Genomic DNA, 18,599 nt, shown 5'->3' on the forward strand with positions numbered 1-18,599 from the left:
TTATAAATGACTCTCATAATTTACAGCCTGGCAGGAGCAGCTTCAACTCAAACATGTGTGTAATTCACTCTTCTGGCTCATTTCCATCACATTTCCCCCCAGTCCTGAAATGTTTCACACTGAGATTATATGGTCCCCTTTGCCAGAAAAATTGACCTACCACACAGAGAATACTATAGCTGATTTCCCAGGGTGCATTCCAATGGAAAATAAGGATATTCTTGATAAAGGAATTCCATAGTCAGTTCTCACGCTTCATTTCTAATCACTGATTTCAGTCTCCTACCCCTTCTGCCAGTTTTTACCGCCCCCCCCTTTTTTTAAACTATCAGATTTATGGGCATATAACCCAGTTAATGCATTTTAATTTTAGTTCCTTTTCTATTTATATTTCTTTTCCTCTAGTAGGTATGCTAATGATCTGTGAAATGTCCAAAATGTGGGTATTAACAGATAAAAAAATGATTGAGATCATATAAACCCCAAATCCCTCCCTGAATGGAGAAGCATATTAAAATTTCCCAGTCCTGTAAAAGATATGTAACTTGGCTCTAATGTAACTCTTATCTTTATTAGTAGTAACATTTACATTATTATTAAATGGCCTTATTTATTTCCTATTGTGTGTGGTAATGGTGGGCTGCGGAAAAGCAGATAACCATGTTAATAGCACTGGTCAGTAAGGTGGAAGGTTACATTCCTGGGAAGAAATTTTTTTGCTACAAATGTATTACATGTCTATATTTTTCAATGCATCGTACCTTGCCAGGCTTCCCAACATGAATTTGGGAAAAGGATATGGAATGAAGGTGGGGAAAGAGTATAATCAGTAGACAAAGATATTGCAGAAGACATACCACAAGGGGCTAGCCAGGGAGCCATAAAAATGGAGCCAAAGGGACCAGTCTGGGACCAATGCTCAGTTGCTATTTATTCAGTTAACATTTGCCAATCACCTACGATGGGCTAGGCTGTGGAACAAGGTTCTGGGGATAGAGCAGTTAACTATTGAGTTGGCCGAAAAGTTCGTTTGGGTTTTTCCGTAACATCTTATGGAAAAAACCAAACGAACTTTTCGGCCAACCCAATGCAATGGAATCACTGTATTTCCCACCCAGAGTTTACAGTCTAGCATACAGCTAGAAAGAAGTAGTAGCAGAAGATGAGGCAGTCATAAGGACAGAATGAAGCATGGTAAGAATTGGGAAAATATGCTTCATGTCCAAAGCTGTAAGTGTAAATGTTTCTTTTACACCGCCCTAATTGGCTTATCAAGCTGAGGACACAGCGTCAATTGGCTGAAAGATACGGTGATAACTAAGACATAGTCCTTGAATGTAGTCATTTAAATCTAGAGAGTGCCACGTGTAACGTATTCCAGGATTACTATATTTTAAGGCAGTATGTGATCCATGCCGTTAGGGACAAAATGATCAGAAATCGCCTGAATACCACTACACTGGCTTCAGCACGCAGTCTTTAATCCTAGTGTTCCTTCTTTGATAAAGGTGCCTCTCCCTCAGCTGTCAACTTAGAGAATCAATAATTGGTTGTTTTACATATATGTGGCCAGGGTATACCTGAACTAAATCATACCGGTCAGTTCATAGCCTGGTAGATAATATATGATGAAGCCTGGCCTGAAATTATGAATTGACCAACTGGATTATTTTTTCACTGGAATTGAGCTTAAGGCCACTAAGAGAACAAAGCAATCAGCATGGGGAGGTGATTCAGAGAGTTGAGAAAAACTGTGCTGTCTGTGAAATAAACAGGAACAGTGGAATCGGGTTCATGAAGAAGCTGAGGCTTCAGTGCAGTCCTGGAGGTCAGGGAGAGCCCTGAGCTCCCACCCTGTCTCTGCCTTATGAGAAGATGACTTATTGTCACAGGACGGTACATGGATGACAAAAGCAGATTGGGAAGAGTAGTGCTGGTAGAAACCTGAATTCTTTCCTGAATTGGTTCAGGAAAGAATCGAAGGAGAAAAATTCAAAGCAGCAAATACAAACAAGTATTCTGAGGAGTTTTTGGGTGAAGGAGAGGAGAGAAATAGGGCAGTGATGGAGGAAAAAGTAGGGTCAGGAGATAAAGTCTTTTAAGATGGGGAAAGTAATAGCATATTTTTCTGTTGGTAGGAAACCTTCAATAGAGAGGGGAAGAATGATGATACAGGAGAAAAGGGATAGAGTTGCTAGAGTGATGTCCTGGAGCAAGTGAGAGGGGTTGGAACCTGCTGACAAATGGAATTCATCCTTCATAATGGCAGGAAGACAGTTCTTGGGGCCAGGTGTCTGTATGTAGGTAGCTGTGGCGGTGAGAGCTTGAGGAAGTTCTGATCGTTTTTATTTTTTTCAGTGACATTGGAAACAGCCCAATCAACTTCCAGGGGTAGGAGGTACAGGAAGTGTGAGGAGAGAGGGCGAGGTACGAAACTGTTGAGTGAGGGAATGAAGGGACTGCAACTCTGATGGCACCATTCAGGCTCACTTGATGGTCAGTGATCATGAATTTAAAGTGGAACCATCAAAGCCAGCTGTGTTGTGAGTCTGGAGTAGATGCAGACTTGGATTTAGTGGTGCTGTGACTGGACAAGTGAGGCCTGCCCAGGGAGATGGATATGGGAGTATGGTGGGTATGAGCGGGAATGATGATAGAAACTGAGGAATCTAACCTCATCAGGGGAAATGTGAGGCTGTGAAGGGGTGAAAGTGAAAAGGTGGTAGGTGGGGACCCTGGCTGTGGGAGTGAATGGCTAAGGGAGGGCAGAGGACAAGATTCCTACCAGAGAGGAAGCCAGCAAACAGCTTTCACATTCTATTAAAATTACCTGTCATGTGTCTCTTTCTCAGTAGGTCGGGCTTCTCAGCCTTGGCACTACTGACATTTTAGACTGCATAATTCTTTATTGGGATGGGGAGAGCTGGTCCATTTATACTGTAGGATGTTTAGCAACTTCACTGGCTTCTACCCAGTAGATGCCAGTAGCACTGTCCAAGTGGTGACAATCAAAAAATGTCTCTGGACTTACCAAATGTCCCCCGTGAGACAAAACCAACCTTGGGTGAGAACCACGACACTGGCCCACAGCCCTCTTAATAGGGGATGCACCTTATTCATTATTACATTCCCAATGTTTTAAAATACTTGGGCACATAGTGAAAACTCAATGGATGTGTGATAAACTGAAGATTTTTAGTAATAGTGAGTAAGATGCTATGTTGAAGGTCCCCACGATCACCCCCAGGTTTGGTGATTTGCTAGGAGAACTCACAAGACTCAGTATAACAGTCATACTTATAGCTATGATGTATTACAGCAAAAGGCTACAAAGTACAATGAGCAAAGGGAAGAGGCTCATGGGATGAAGTCCAGGGAAAATTGGATATAAGTTTTGAAGGGTCCTCTCCCAGTGGAGTAACACAAGATTCACTTAATTCACCCTGGTAATGAGTTGTGATAACTCCTTCCTAGCTGTTGCCAACCAGGGAAGCTTGTTAAAAACTCAGTGCCCAGGGTTTTTATTGGAGGCTGGTCATGTAGGCACCCTCTGACTGACATCCAAATTCCAAACTCCCAGAAGGAAAGCAGGTGTTCAGGAAAAATGATATTGTCTGCACACTTTAGGCACAATGGGCCACTCTTATCAGTTCTGAGAATGGTTCCCCCTGCTTCCCTGAAATCCAACTTCCCAGATACCAACCAAGGGTCAACCTTGCAAGCAGGACTTTCGAAGCATGGAAATTTGGTCTGCTTTGTTAACTCTTTTCTGCACAGGGGATTTATATTACACATCACATGGAGAAACGATTCAATTTCCTCTTAATCCCTGCTTTCAAAATTCTTAATCCCCTGACCAAATGCCTCATTTTCTATGTCTTTTTTCTATACCAACTGGCAAAAAAGAAATGTTTCTAGTCCAGCATCACACAGCTCTGCACATCCCATTTCTCTAAATGGCAGTTCAGGGACCATTTATTATTAATAAGCAATGCTGTCAGGAGATCTGAAACTTTACCTTTACTCCAACCTGCCAAGAAAACAAAACATTCTCCATGCTAGTTCATATAGGAAACAAAAGAGGGGCTTGTATTCGTATAATATTTTTATTTTTATTTTTTGCAGTACGTGGGCCTCTTACTGTTGTGGCCTCTCCCACTGTGGAGCACAGGCTTGGGACGCGCAGGCTCAGTGGCCATGGCTCACGGGCCCAGCCGCTCCGCGGCATGTGGGATCTTCCCAGACCGCGGCATGAACCTGTGTCCTCTGCATCGGCAGGTGGACTCTCAACCACTGCCCCACCAGGGAAGCCCAAATATTTAAGAACATTTTGGATACCCTGTCATAACTACTTCAACCTTAGAGCAAATATACTTAATAGAATACACTATACATAATATACATATTAGAATGAAAATATATATAATAGATGAAAATAGGGTTTACTGGAGCAAACATATTAACACTAGTTGCTTGAGCTGCCAACAAGATTAAAAAAATTCCCATTATTTAAAACCCTGCCTCAAAAAAAGAAATAAGTCATATAAACTAAAATCCTAACTATGAAGAATTTATCAGTAAATGTTACTCCCTATTGGCCACAGCCAAGAACAGAGAGGCTGCAGGAATGAGAAATGCTGAGTTGCTCTCTGTAATTCCACTCCTTCCTTGATCAGTTAAAATGCCCTAGTAAAGATGCTGTAATAAAATGCAAGTGAGTGACAATGTATATTTTAGGAAAATGTTGAAATATGCTTAAACTTTTAAAAAGGTAATTCATTTGTTAGCTCCACAGTTATTAAGAGCATGGAATCAGACCATGATTAAGTCCTGAATCCTTTACCTAGTAGTCATGACTTCTGGGCAAATGACAATTTCTCTAAGGTTCAATTCCCTCAATGATAAAATGAACTAGTAACAGTACTGACTTCCTAGGTTTTGGGTAGTGAAAGAGATAATGCATGTAAGCACGTAGCCTGTTCTCATAGCACTGGCCCATAGTACATTCTCAATAAATGTCAGCTCTTGTTTTAGTGACACATTATTTGCTATTGCTCTTTGTACATTCATTCAAAACGCTTTTGACACTAGACTTTGCTCTAGGTAGTAAGAGCATATCAGTAAACAAGATAGTCATGGCCTCTATCCTCAGAATGCTAAGACTCTAACAGGCAATTAAGTATGTATTATAACAAGTGATAACTACTCTGATACGCGAGGGTAACAAAATGAAACATAACCCATAAATTACGGAGCTCCATCAGTGTGTTAGGTACTGGCTTAAGGAACCTTTAAATTAGCATACAGGGCATATGGATCGATCCCATTTTATAAAAACAGCAGTAAAAATAATCTTATAAATGACTAATTATGTTTGTTGTTGACCAAGTGAAAGATGAGAAAGATGGGTATCAGTTTATTCAGCGGGCATAGGAAGAGGTGGTATTTCATACAACTTTCCGTAGATTCACAGATTAGGGTTAACATGTTACTTCTAAGATTTGAGAAAGTTTTAATTAAAACAGTTTTAAGAAAAATATTTCTATATAGGGAGATAATTTCGAAGATGACTGTCAAAGTCCGAGGAAGAGGTGATGGCGCGTCTGACCAAGGTGTTGGAGGAAGAGGAGAAACAGAAAGACAATTCTAAGTTAGCACCGCTGAACCTTGCAACTGGTAAGATGTTGCAAGGAACAACATCAAGGAAGCGAGGAAGATGAGCAGTCGGGACAACTCTCAGAGTTCCAGTCGAGATAAATGGATACAATTAAGCTAACCTGAGAACATAAGAGAGGGATGGGGTGCTCAAAACTGAGGGATTAGGGCTTCCCTCGTGGCACAGTGGTTAGGAATCCGCCTGCCAATGCAGGGGGCACGGGTTTGAGCCCTGGTCCAGGAAGATCCCACATGCTGCAGAGCAACTAAGCCCGTGTACCAGGACTACTGAGCCCGCGCTCTAGAGCCCGCGAGCCACAACTACTGAGCCCACATACCACAACTACTGAAGCCAGTGCACCTAGAGCCCGAGTTCCGCAACAAGAGAAGCCACCGCAATCAGAAGCCCGCTCACCAAAACGAAGAGTAGACCCCACTCACTGCAACTAGAGAAAGTCCGCGTACTGCAACAAAGACCCAATGCAGACAAAAATAAAAATAAATAAACTTATTAAAAAAACAAACAATAATTGAGGGATTATGATTTGATCCTGAGCACGCTGACACTAGGCACCTACAGGACATCGGGGAGGAGAAAGTTGTTTGACAAAAGGGTCTCCATCTCAGGAGAGACATCAAGATTGCAGATGAATATTGACTGGGAAGTCAGTCAATATTCATTTTTCCAGTTTCTGCTCTGTGGCAGGTACTTGCTTGGCCTGTAAAAGCTGTTAAATCAGAGGTGTCTCCTGGTTTGTTTCCTTCCCTCTATTTACTCTTCCACTTAGTCCCTGACTCCTATGTCCTTATCTTATACCTTGTCAATACAAGTAACTTCAACTAACTCCACAATCTCAAGGTCAAGCTTTCTAACTCTCTGCTCACCATGTCCTCTCATTCCAGTTTCCTCCTCTGGTACCCTGACTTGCTGGAATCTACAATTCTACAACCTTTTCATTGTCAGTTCACAACCCTCTCCTGTTCTCACTCTGCTTCTTATCTAGCTTAAATTCCAACCCCTTCTCCCCTGATGACTCCTATAGAGCCTTACTTTATCAGTCATCTCCTCCTGCAGCTAGAGGTTTTTATGTGACTCATTTTTGATCCATAAACTGTTAGTAGAAACTGGTGAGGTTTGTGTGTGTGGGGGGGCGGGGGCTTGGGGAAAGCTTTGGTGTGTCTCCTTCCTTCCTCCTTTGTCCTGTCTTAACTGAAGTCATGATGGCTAAAGTCTTGGCAACCGTGTTGCAACCACAAATGAAAAGCCGTGAGGACAACCAAGATGCCGGCTGGCCCTGACACATTGGAGCAGCTGAACCAAAGGCAGCAACTGCATTCCTCTAGATATCTTTTTATGTAAAATGGAATCTCCATTTGAGGCAGAAAGCATTCCTAAGTAATGTGCCCCACAAAAATAAGGGGTGTTTTTCTGCATCTGTGTCCTTTAGAGAGTTTTGTGTTATTGTGAATGTTTTTCACCAATATTCTGCTATAGGCATTGGGGAAAGTTGATGATGTTTAAACAAAGGAAAAACAAATTTAGATCTCTATTTTAGAAAGAGCCCTCAGTTGAATGTATGGACGATTACCAAGGACAACATTTTCCTTCCTTTAGATAACCTTTCCTTACTCTGTGATCTTGGTGGTGGTCACACAGCCCCTGACTCCATGGCCCTGGTAATTACCCCAAGGAATGAAATGTGAACCAAATAGGGCCAATCAGAATCCATCCTTAGGATTGTTCTAACCAGAGCTAGAGGGGGAAAGCTGAGCCCTGATCCTGGCGCCATGGAGCTGGGATTCTGGAAATCCCAGTCATTTAGGCCATGAAACCCACTGTTATAGGCTGGTGCTCTGGAGGCAGACAGAGATGGAGTTTGGGGTACAGGGGTCTATTAGGGGTCAATCCAATGGAAAAGATACATTGTTGAGCAGAGGGAGAAGAGGAATTGTGGTGCAGGTTTGACAAAGCCCCAGCCCAACTGGCAGGGAGCTCTGGAGTAAGAAAAGCCCATCAGCATCCTGCCTGGACCTCAAATGGCTGGCCAGCCTAACTTTGTCCCCAGATGCATGCCACCGTGGGAAAGGTGTGACCTACAGTGAGGTGGCTCTCCACAGCTGAGGCAGACCTGAAAGGAGCTGGCAGCTGGAGGCTGTTGACTCACTGCATTCCCCGCAGCTGGCAGCAAGTCCCTTCTGGAAGGGACATGCCCGTGCATCTCCATGTCCACGACACTCACCAGGTGGAGAAAGTCTGTCTGCAAAAGGTGAGACTGGGGCCAATCTATTGACAAACCCAGAGCTGAGGGACAGAAAAAGAAACCTAATAAGCTGCTTAAGTCTGCAGACCCAGCTAAAACTGAAGCCAGAAACACTCTTACCATTCTTAGTTACTTGGGTCATTAAGTTCCCTTTTTTGTCTTAGTCTCTTTAGCCATGTCAGTCAGGGTTAATACAGTAGTGTTTAAGGTGATAATTGATTTGAAAGAAAAACAAGTGACAGAAAGACCTTTACAGAAGTTGGGGGGCGTTGATGAGGGACTTCAGACAGTAGCCATGGTGATGTGCACGTGTTACACAGAAGAGGTGATGGGCTGCAATGACTAAGTGTAAAGCAAGAACCAAGGAGAGCAAGAATTCTCAGAAAAATTCCCAGCATTTAGCTTAGGTGATAGCCTCACTCTCCTCCCCTATTTATACAGAGAGGGAATAAAGGAACAGCAGGAAAGGGGGAGGAATTTATGGGTTTAGGTTTATAACATAGTACATTTTGAGTGCATCCAAAGGACTTATTTAAATTGCTAGCTCATAAATTTTCAGTGAAAAATATCGCTACTGACTGGCGGGAAAACTTAAAAACAGCTGATCATCTGGGGAGTTTTTTTGGTCAGAAGGGCCTATTTGCAAAGCTAAATTTAAAGCAGAAATTTGCTTGAGTCAGGATAAAATAAGTTAAATGATGCTTTTTAATTATCATGAAGCTATGATACTCATCTTCATTACAAGGATAGCTCTGCGAAGAAAACTTGAACACTTTGTCAGTTGGCCAGGGTACCTGTGCCCTTGGACAGTAGTAGCAAAAACTTGGAAAATACTTACTCATCACTTCTCTTTTTATCACCCAACACTTAATGCAGATTTCTTTGTCTGTTTACCATTATGTTATTATCTCATGACATACAAGTTCCAAGCTTCTACTCTATGTGTTTTAAGAAAATTACTTTCTGACAACATCTAGGGGGTAGATATTGCCTCATTTTGCCTCTTAAATTATATGAAATTACCTTATGAGATGGATACTATGGAAACAAATTTTATTTACATGAATCTTCATTTGCAGGAAGTTGCACTGATTGACCATTTCCCTACATTTTGGGGTTCATCTTCCTCTAGTGTCAATTACCCTCATTTGACATTCCTACAGGTACATGAGCAGTGAAGACGAGAGGAAGGGAAAAACCAGGGAGGAGCTCATGATGGGGTAGTGCTTGGTTTATTAAATTCCAACACCTGGAAATGAAGCTATCACATGATATATATATATCTTAACTTCCTCATTTCATCCCAAATTATAGAATTGGCATCTGTATGGGAGGAATTAGTGATATACACAGCACCTCTTATATCGATGATACATATTCATTGTACAATTGACATTACTGTGAGTTAGGTGTTGCCCCAACTTGTACCTGAAAAATGTGTCATCCAAAGGTATAGACAAAGAAAAACTGTGTTGGATAATTGTGGGCACTAGTCCTAATGCTTTATGCCCTGCATGAGAGCCTCATTATAGTTCTTCTACCTCCTCTTCAACTTACCCCTTTCCCACTTAACTCATAAGCCCTTATTTGTTATTGCTTCACACTGTCTGAAGTCACCTTCTATCCTCGCTAGGACCTCTGGTCACTTAATTCTTCCCAACTCTCATAACCCATGAACTCTCAATGGGAATAATATCACCCTCAAAGGGACAAGCTATTAAGTACACTCTGGGCAAGAACGTCTCAGATATTAGAATGGTTTGTGGTTCCCTCCAAAGTCCACAGTATATAAGCAGATATACTGTACAGTATATCTTTTGTGGTCAAATTTCATGGCGAGAGCGACTAGGAAAAAATTGTCTAAAAAGGCACCTTAAGGAATGATAATGGGGGAAAAATAAAGACCTGGAAACACTGACCTAGAACAACAACCTACCTGAATGCTCAATTAACTCTGTACTGACTTTACTTCCACCCTCCATTCCCTGTCCTTGTGATCTGTAGTATCCGGTCCAATGTTGTCTAGTGGAAATAAAATGTGAGCCTCATATGTATTTAAAATTTTCTAGTTGATTGCATTAAGTGAAAAGAAATAGGTGAAATTGATTTGAAGAGTATATTTGACTTAATCCAATATATCCAAAATATTCAACATATAATCAACATAATAATTATTAAATATCTTACATTGTTTTTTGTGTGGGCTAAATCTTTAAAATCCAGTGTATATTTTATACTTATAGCATATTTGAATTTGAAAGTTAATTTTCATTGAAATTACTTGATCCGTTTTTAGATTTCATAACATGGCTAAAAAGTGGAATCACATACTCAAGTTATTCTAAACATATTTAAACATTTCCAGAAACCAAATAGAGTATCTAGCATTTTAATTTAAATTACTTAAGATTAAGTAAAATAAAAATTTCAGTTTCTCAGTCACACCAGCCAGACTTTAAGTGCTCGAAAGCCACATGTGGCTAATGGTTACCATATTAGAAAATGCTGGTTTGGCCTATTAGTCCCTCACAGTTCTCTTTTGCCTTTTCTTTTCTGGATTGCTGGATACACAGGCATTGAAAATTGTAGAAGTTTAAGGAGCTAGCTCAGGACAGATATAGGATATCAAAATTCATTTATGTCCTCACTGTTATTAGGCAATTGTATATGGCTGTGTCTTGTGGACTCCCTTTCACACAGATAGCTACTGACACAGTTCAGTATCACAACTTCTCTATTCTGACTTCAGGGAAGACATCACAAATTAAAGATGGCTTTCTTTCACACTGAGTTCAAATGCAGCCTCAAAATACTTTTTATAGGTTATTTCAACTACTATCATTTCTCTTAAGACAGTGTTTCAGTTAGCTACAATAAATTAACTGGAGTTACCATAAAAGTTGAAAGCATTCTGCCATTCTTGTCTTCGTTCATCCCACTGTATTCCTTTCCAGAACATATTTAAGTGAACATAATGGGTTTTAGATTAGAATATAAAATGATTCATGGGCATTAGAAGGCAAGCACTATAGCATATGAGTGAAAAGCAAAACCCCTGAGGGAAAACAGACTAGGGATTGGATCCACTTGTACCACTTACCATCTGTACAATTTTGGACAAGTCATCTAACTTCCTTGCATCTTATTTCCTTATTTTAAGAATTGGAATAATAACACCTGCTTTGCATGATTATTATAATAATTAAAAAGTATAGGACATGTCATGCATTAGGCACAGAGCCTAGCACACAGTAAGCATCCAAATTAAATTGATATCTATCATTTTGAGATAATTAAATATCTTACAAAATTAGCTAAATGTTCAGTGTTCATATTCTTTGGCTTCCAAGCTGGCTAGTTAACTTCTTGGAAGGAAGAATTATGCACCATTCAACATTTTTTATCCTTTTCAGAGGTTAGCTAAGTTCTAACCATAGGGTCTGACTTTCGATGACTACTGAATGGATGAATCAATGTACCTATAAACTTATAATTGCTCTCATAATATTTAAAAGATGAATTTGCCTATTCTGGTCAAAATAGCTATTAAATTCAGACTGAGAAAACTTCTATGACACCAGACTTCAGTCTCAGGACTGTAGGTTGGGGCGGGTTCAAAATTCTAAGATCTATGTCAATGCCCATTAGAGTCCATGCTTTTGCTAATGTATTAATTGGAGCTTAGGTCATAGGGAGAGTAGGGGAACATGGTAAAGACTTGGGGAGCAGACAGTTTCACAGAGGAATGACAGCAAATCAAAGGGTTTTAGCATCAGAAAATAGGAAGTAGTTAAGTAGGAATTATTTAGAGAAAGGTCTGCAGTAGGCAAGAAGTACACGTCCCAGTATTTCTTGAGACCCTAGCATGGGCAGGTTGGGGAATACACGGTTGAGCAATCAGCAGAGGGACAGCCTGGCAATAAGTTACTTTCAAGTATATTTGGTACCGTGTAGTAGAAATTCAGCTAGTGAGATGAATTTGTAATAGTTCTTCAACATCTAGAAAGGGCTATGAGGGGTAAGTCAGGAAACAAACAAAGCTGTTCAATAAATAAAACACAGTAGTAGTCAGTAAATTCAGAGAAAGACTCACGGACATAGATTAAACCACCATGATTTTTTTTATCAATACTTGAGTTATGGTGATAATCTTCTATATGGCACATCCTCTTCCTCCTCCCATCTTTCTCCCCTTCCTTTCCTTTCTCCCCATGGTAGCCAGAATGAAACTTCCAAAATACAAAATTGATCCAACTGTTCCCCTAGTTTATACCCTTCAAAGGCTCCACACTGCTCTTAAAGTTCAAATTCTCTAATATGGCCTCTACCATTTCCTGTAATATCTATTCCTTGTTAATTCTCTGCCCTCACCTATTATATTGCTCAGCACTAATGTAAAATCCAGCCACGTTAAATTCTTTCCAATTCCTCCAAAAGGACATCTGCCATGGTCTCTCTTACTTCTGGGTTTCCTCAAGGCTGCTCGTTCTGTCAGGATTATTTTACCTCTTTTCTGTGCCAAAATAATTTTCTTAGCATCTTTTAGGTCTTAATTAGAAGGCATTTCTTCTGGGAAACTCAAATCTGTCAAGTTTGGATTAGTTGCCTCTGTACTTCCTTTCATGGATGTCCCACTTCCTCCTTGTTCTTCCGCCTCCTGCCCACCCCCCTCCTTCTCCCAGCTCTATAAGGACAGGAATCATTTAAGTCCTCTTCAGTTGTATCTCCAGGGCCCAACATACATAAGTTGTTCAATAAATATTTTTGAATGGTAAATGTATGCTGAAGCTTATCTACAAAGAGTAAGGCTGGTCTCTGCTTCTGGGCAATAACACCATAGGGCAAGCAGCTAGACTGGCCAGCTGCTGAGCTTTGAACTACTGGGCAGAGGTTACAAGAGATCTCCTTGATTATATTTAAAGGTTGGAAACAGGTAAATTGAAAGGCCTATCTCTGAAGGTTAAAGAGATATAAAGAACCAAGCAGATTTTTATAAACATTTTATATGTTCTAGTTGTGGTTAGGGTGGAGTGTTATGGTTGTCCATCCATGATTTTTTCTTTTTCCAAGTTGTTAATAAATATTAATTAATTGTTATTAACTATATTAACATTAATAGTGAAAGAAAATGAACACATAATTACATCTTATACTTTTCAGACAGCTAGTACACAACCCAACAGTGAATGTTGGTGGTCTTTCTCTAATCCAGTTTATAAAACATAAAATGAATAAGCATGTTAGCCATTGACTGACAAATGGAATTAACATGTGGGAAGACTATAAACACCATCTTTTCTTGACCAGAATTGTCTACTCTGCTTTACTTGATTCTTCTCTAATGGATTTTACTCAAAAATTCTAATAGTTACATATATTGAAGTTGTATTTATAGTCAATTGGGTTTTTTAAATATCACTGTTATCCCAAATCCTTGAGTGATATAGATAATATGAAATATTTTGTCCTACTACATAAGAACAAAGTAGGGTTTCTTGCCTCTGGAAGATATTTATTGTGACCTTGACATATTGTGACCCCTGTGGTGATATATTACAACTCAGAGGCATTAAAGACATCTAATTAGTCATACCTTCCATGAATTCTGCCAAATTCCTTTTTTTTTTTTTTTTTTTGTGGTATGCGGGCCTTTCACTGTTGTGGTCTCTCCCGTTGTGGAGCACAGGCTCTGGACATGCAGACTCAGCAGCCATGGCTCACGGGCCCAGCCGCTCCACGGCATGTGGGATCTTCCCGGACCGGGGCATGAACCCGTGTCCCCTGCATCGGCAGGCGGACTCTCAACCACTACGCCACCAGGGAAGCTCCCAAATTTCTTTTGACTAGTAATATAGCATTGAGTTACTCTTGATTTTCTAATTTGATGAGTGCGGTAGGAGTCTACCCTCCCCAGCTTTTATTTTACTTCTCTTGAAAAAAGTCCTCTCTCACAGCACCCTACAGTTTTTCTTTAAAGTACTCTTCAGAATTTATTTATTATGTTTTACAATGTGTTTCTCACTGAGATTATTACAAGTGAGCACAATGAAGCCAGAAGTTTATCTATTGGGCCTGTCAAATTGTATTCTCTAGCATCTGGCACAGAACCTGACATACATCAGGCAATGAAAAATATTTTTTGAATTACTGAATAAATGCACTGACTGAACTTTTTAATCCTGTGTTCAGGTTTTGTCAGAAAACAGAAATTAGTATTTGTGTAGGAATAAAATTAACCCAGAACATTGGAATTGCTGTGGGAGAGAAAGTCCAGAAGATGATTATTTAGCAAATTTGAAAGTACAGGATTGCTGGAGAGCCACTATCAGTGATCCTAGCTGCATGGAGTAGTGAACTGGGTTATTCTCAGGAGGATGGCTGGAGCCACTGGAAGCTTCTGTTGATGATCTCAGCTGCCTGCTTATAGCAGGTGATTCCTGGGAGAAGCACTGAAAGCCAAAGAGTGCTGCCAAAAATGATCTCATCCGCCTGCAAACAGCTGCTATTGAGAAAAATGATTCTTCTCTAAAATTTTGTGAAAGTCTAATTGGCAGGATCTAACATTGAATGGTACCAGGAAAGGATTCTGGGACATGTAGTTCCACAATGTAGACAGGGATGAGAGTTAAATTGACGAAAGGCAATTCAACACACTGAGCCATTAGGAGGAGCTTCTAATTAAAGATAAACTAGACTGCAAGCTTCATGATGAAAAGGATTCACTTTTTTTAAATTGATCTGTCCCCAGCAACTGGGTGCTTATGGCACTGATGGCTAGCTGAGCAACACAGAATCACACTCTCCTGCCATAGTATAGACTTATTTCTGGGGACTGACTACCTGTCTACTTTTCCCAGCTTCCCGTGCATCTAAGTGAGACCATGTAACTAGTTTTTTTTTTTTTAAATTAATTAATTAATTTAATTTATTTTTTTGGCTGCTTTGGGTCTTCGTTGCTGCACGCGGGCTTTCTCTAGTTGTGGCAAGAGGGAGCTACTCTTCGTTGTGGTGCATGGGCTTCTCATTGCGGTGGCTTCTCTTGTTGCGGAGCATGGGCTTTAGGTGTGTGGGCTTCAGTAGCTGTGGCATGCAGGCTCAGTAGTTGTGGCTCACAGGCTTAGTTGCTCCACAGCATGTGAGATCTTCCCAGACCAGGGCTTGAACCCGTGTCCCCTGAATTGGCAGGCAGATTCCTTTTTCTCTTTTTTTTTTAATTATTACTTTTTGGTCTGCATTGGGTCTTCATTGCTGTGCGCAGGGTTTCTCTAGTTGCCGCGAGCAGGGGCTACTCATAGTTGTGTTGCGTGGGCTTCTCATTGCGGTGGCTTTTCTTGTTGCAGAACACGGGTTCTAGGCGTGCGGGCTTCAGTAGTTGTGGCTTGTGGGCTCTAGAGAGCAGGTTCAGTAGCTGTGGTGCACAGGCTTATTTGCTCCGCGGCATGTGGCATCTTCCCGGACCAGGGCTCGAACCCATGCCCCCTGCATTGGCAGGGGGGTTCTTAACCACTGTACCATCAGGAAGTCCCGGCAGGCAGATTATTAACCACTGCACTACCAGGGGAGTCCAATGTAACTAGTTCTTGCCAATGCACTGTGAGAAGTGATGTGTATCTATTCTGAGCTGAGGTGGATGGGTGCCAGGGTCTCAACTTTCTGAGGTCTCTTTCTTTTTGCCTGTTGCCTGGCTGAGAATAAAGCATTGGGCAGAGGACTCTGAAAAGACCCTAGGACATGGCAGAGTCACTAATGGGAATATCTGGGATTTTGTCATTACTTGGATGAAAGCTGCTGATCAGGAATGTCTGATTTGACTTTGTGTATAAGAACTAAATCAGGTAGTGCAAAACCAATGAAATTTTGGGGTTGCTTGTTATAACAGTTGGTCACTCCTAAATGCTTAAGAAATATTCAGTGAATAAGCAAATAAAATGGAAAGGTTTACCATGCCCTTTGCAAAATCTGCTGTGGTCATTGCTTAAGGATGAGTGCCCCAACAGGCAAACTGCATTCTAGCATACTATTCTGCGTGCTTCTTCCCCTTGACTTCTCACACGCTCCCTGAATGTTGTTCAGACATAGGACAAGGAGAGTTTGGTAACTAATTAGAAAGGATTTCCCATTGTTCGAAATTGAAAAGTCTTTGTAACACAGCTTTCTGATCAAAACTTTGTAGAAAAAAAATAACAGGTGATAAGAGATGTCATCCCTTAACATAACTAGCTTGCTTGATTAAAACCCAGAACTCCTGTTAAGTACTTTAAGTTTAGATTGCCTACTGAACAAACTAAGAATAAGTAAGGATGCTGGGAGCCTGTAATATACCTGATATTTCACTTTAATCTTAGGGCAGGATCAGGTAGTGAAAATTAGCTAGGTCATTATTCTCTGATAAGTCTTCAAATCCTGCTATTAAATTATTTTAATTCCAGCAGCAGAGACAAAAATAATAGACAACAACAAAGTGAAAAGCACTATATTAAGTGCTTTCCATGCACCACTGACTATTAATTCCACACACATAGCAATAGAGTCTCGTTAATATTATCCCAAATTTACTGAAGAGAAAACTAATGCTCAGAGAGGAGCATCAGCGGGGCGGGGGGCGGGGAGGGATAAATCAGGAGCTTGGAATTAATATACACACACTACTATATATAAGATAGATAACCAACAAGGACCTACTGTATAGCACATGGGACTCTACTCAATATTCTGTGATAACTTATATGACAAAAGAATCTGGAAAAGAATGAATATATGTATCTGTAAAAATGAATCACTTTGCTGTACACCTGAAACTAACACAACTTTGTAAACCAACTACACGCCAATAAAATTAAAAAGAAAAACTGATGCTCAGAGAGATTAAGAAACATTCCTAAGGCTACACAGTTATTTAATGCTTTTCTCTGATCTAGAAAGTAATCTATGTATTTGCTGATAATTTGTCTGATACACTCACCACCCGTAGGAGGAAGTTTTCATACACCTTTTTGCCAGGTTGCATTTGGTCATTATTTTCTTTACTCATTCTGCTAAATAATGAGTTACGTCTTCATATATATGGCAAGATGTTTCTCTTGATTTCATATTCTTTCATTTTATACTCATTTCTCCACTTCTGTACACTGTATTCATTATAGAATTGATCTCTTTTTTTCTCATTGCTTTAAAAACTAGAGACCATTTGGTTAATGTGGTCTCACTGATTTAGGGACTGAAAATGTTGTCTTAAGCCTTCTCATATCATTCCAGTACCTTAAAACTAGAAATTAAAAGGGCTTCCTTAAAGGAATTTTGTTTATAACTGTAAGCTTCAGTTCCATACCTATGAATACTACTCGTGTCAAACTTTCACAAAATAAAAACCTAAAACCTGAATAAAATAAAGTGAGAGCTTTCAGTTTGGTATATAAGCGAACTATTTTTCTGTCAGTATGAATCAATAACAACTGCTGCTGTGAGTACAAATGCTATGGTTATTTTCTTGTTGTCACCATTATTTGTAGAATGCCCTTTCTTTTCACTCACGATACTAGGTACTTACATACAAAAACACTAATCTTTAAAACAACCCTGTGAAGTAGATTTTATTATTTCTGTTTTACAGGTGAGTAAGCTGAGGCTAAGGGAGGTTAAAAAACTTCCCTCAAGGACAAAGATACGGCTAGTTAGTGACACATCAGGTTTGATCCTGACTTCAAGTCCTGCTATCTTTCATTACACCATGCTGCCTCTCTGAACTCATTTATAAGGAAACACCTGAAACAGTGTCCAATTTGCTTACCTGGAATCAAAGAGAAATGGTGAGCCATATAGTTGAGTAGTTCCAGTGTAATATGACGAGCTTCCCAACTTTATGGTTTCCTGCCTCTGTGTTTTCTCTTCCCTATGAACTGCCTTCCTCTTTTCTGCTATCCAGGTCCTAGCCAGCTGATAACACCTTAGCAATTCTATCGAGCTGGAATAGTTAAATGATAGCCAGGCAAGTGCTTCTCTTATAAAGCCTTACAAGATTTCTTCCCTGCAGGTCATCCTTTAGGTGAGCCTTGATTGGACCGCTGGTCTGGGGGAGTGGAAAAAGGACTAATGCCTCAGGCAACCAGTTTAGCAGACATATGAAGGGAGCAAACATAAGTTTTTGTTTTTTTTCAGCTCCACGCCTTCACTGAAGACTGTTAAGAAAAGGCATGACATCTACCTCTAATGATGTTCAGTATTGATCCCATTAGCATTATTGCTTTAGCTCAATAATTTTATAGAACAGAAAAGGAGAAAAAAATCTGGAAGAGAAGCAAAGGTTGACTCAATAAAATTAGAGGCTTTATTTATTTATTTTTTGCGGTGCGTTGGCCTCTCACTGTTGTGGCCTCTCCTGTTGCGGAGCACAGGCTCCGGACGCGCAGGCTCAGCGGCCATGGCTCACGGGCCCAGCCGCTCCACGGCATGTGGGATCCTTCCGGCCCGGAGCATGAACCCGTGTCCTCTGCATCAGCAGGCAGACTCTCAACCACTGCGCCACCAGGGAAGCCTGAGGCTTCATTTTTAAACTAAAGCATGAGTTTATTCCTTACTGAGTGGCTGCTTAAATTTAATTTTTACATTGCTGCCAAAGAACTGCCCTCTCTAATACTCAGCTTGTTCCCACCCAGAAAGCTTATCCCCCAGCTGATCAGCCTTAGA

Source organism: Tursiops truncatus, chromosome 5 (assembly GCF_011762595.2).
Source record: "Tursiops truncatus isolate mTurTru1 chromosome 5, mTurTru1.mat.Y, whole genome shotgun sequence".
Classification (NCBI taxonomy): domain Eukaryota; kingdom Metazoa; phylum Chordata; class Mammalia; order Artiodactyla; family Delphinidae; genus Tursiops; species Tursiops truncatus.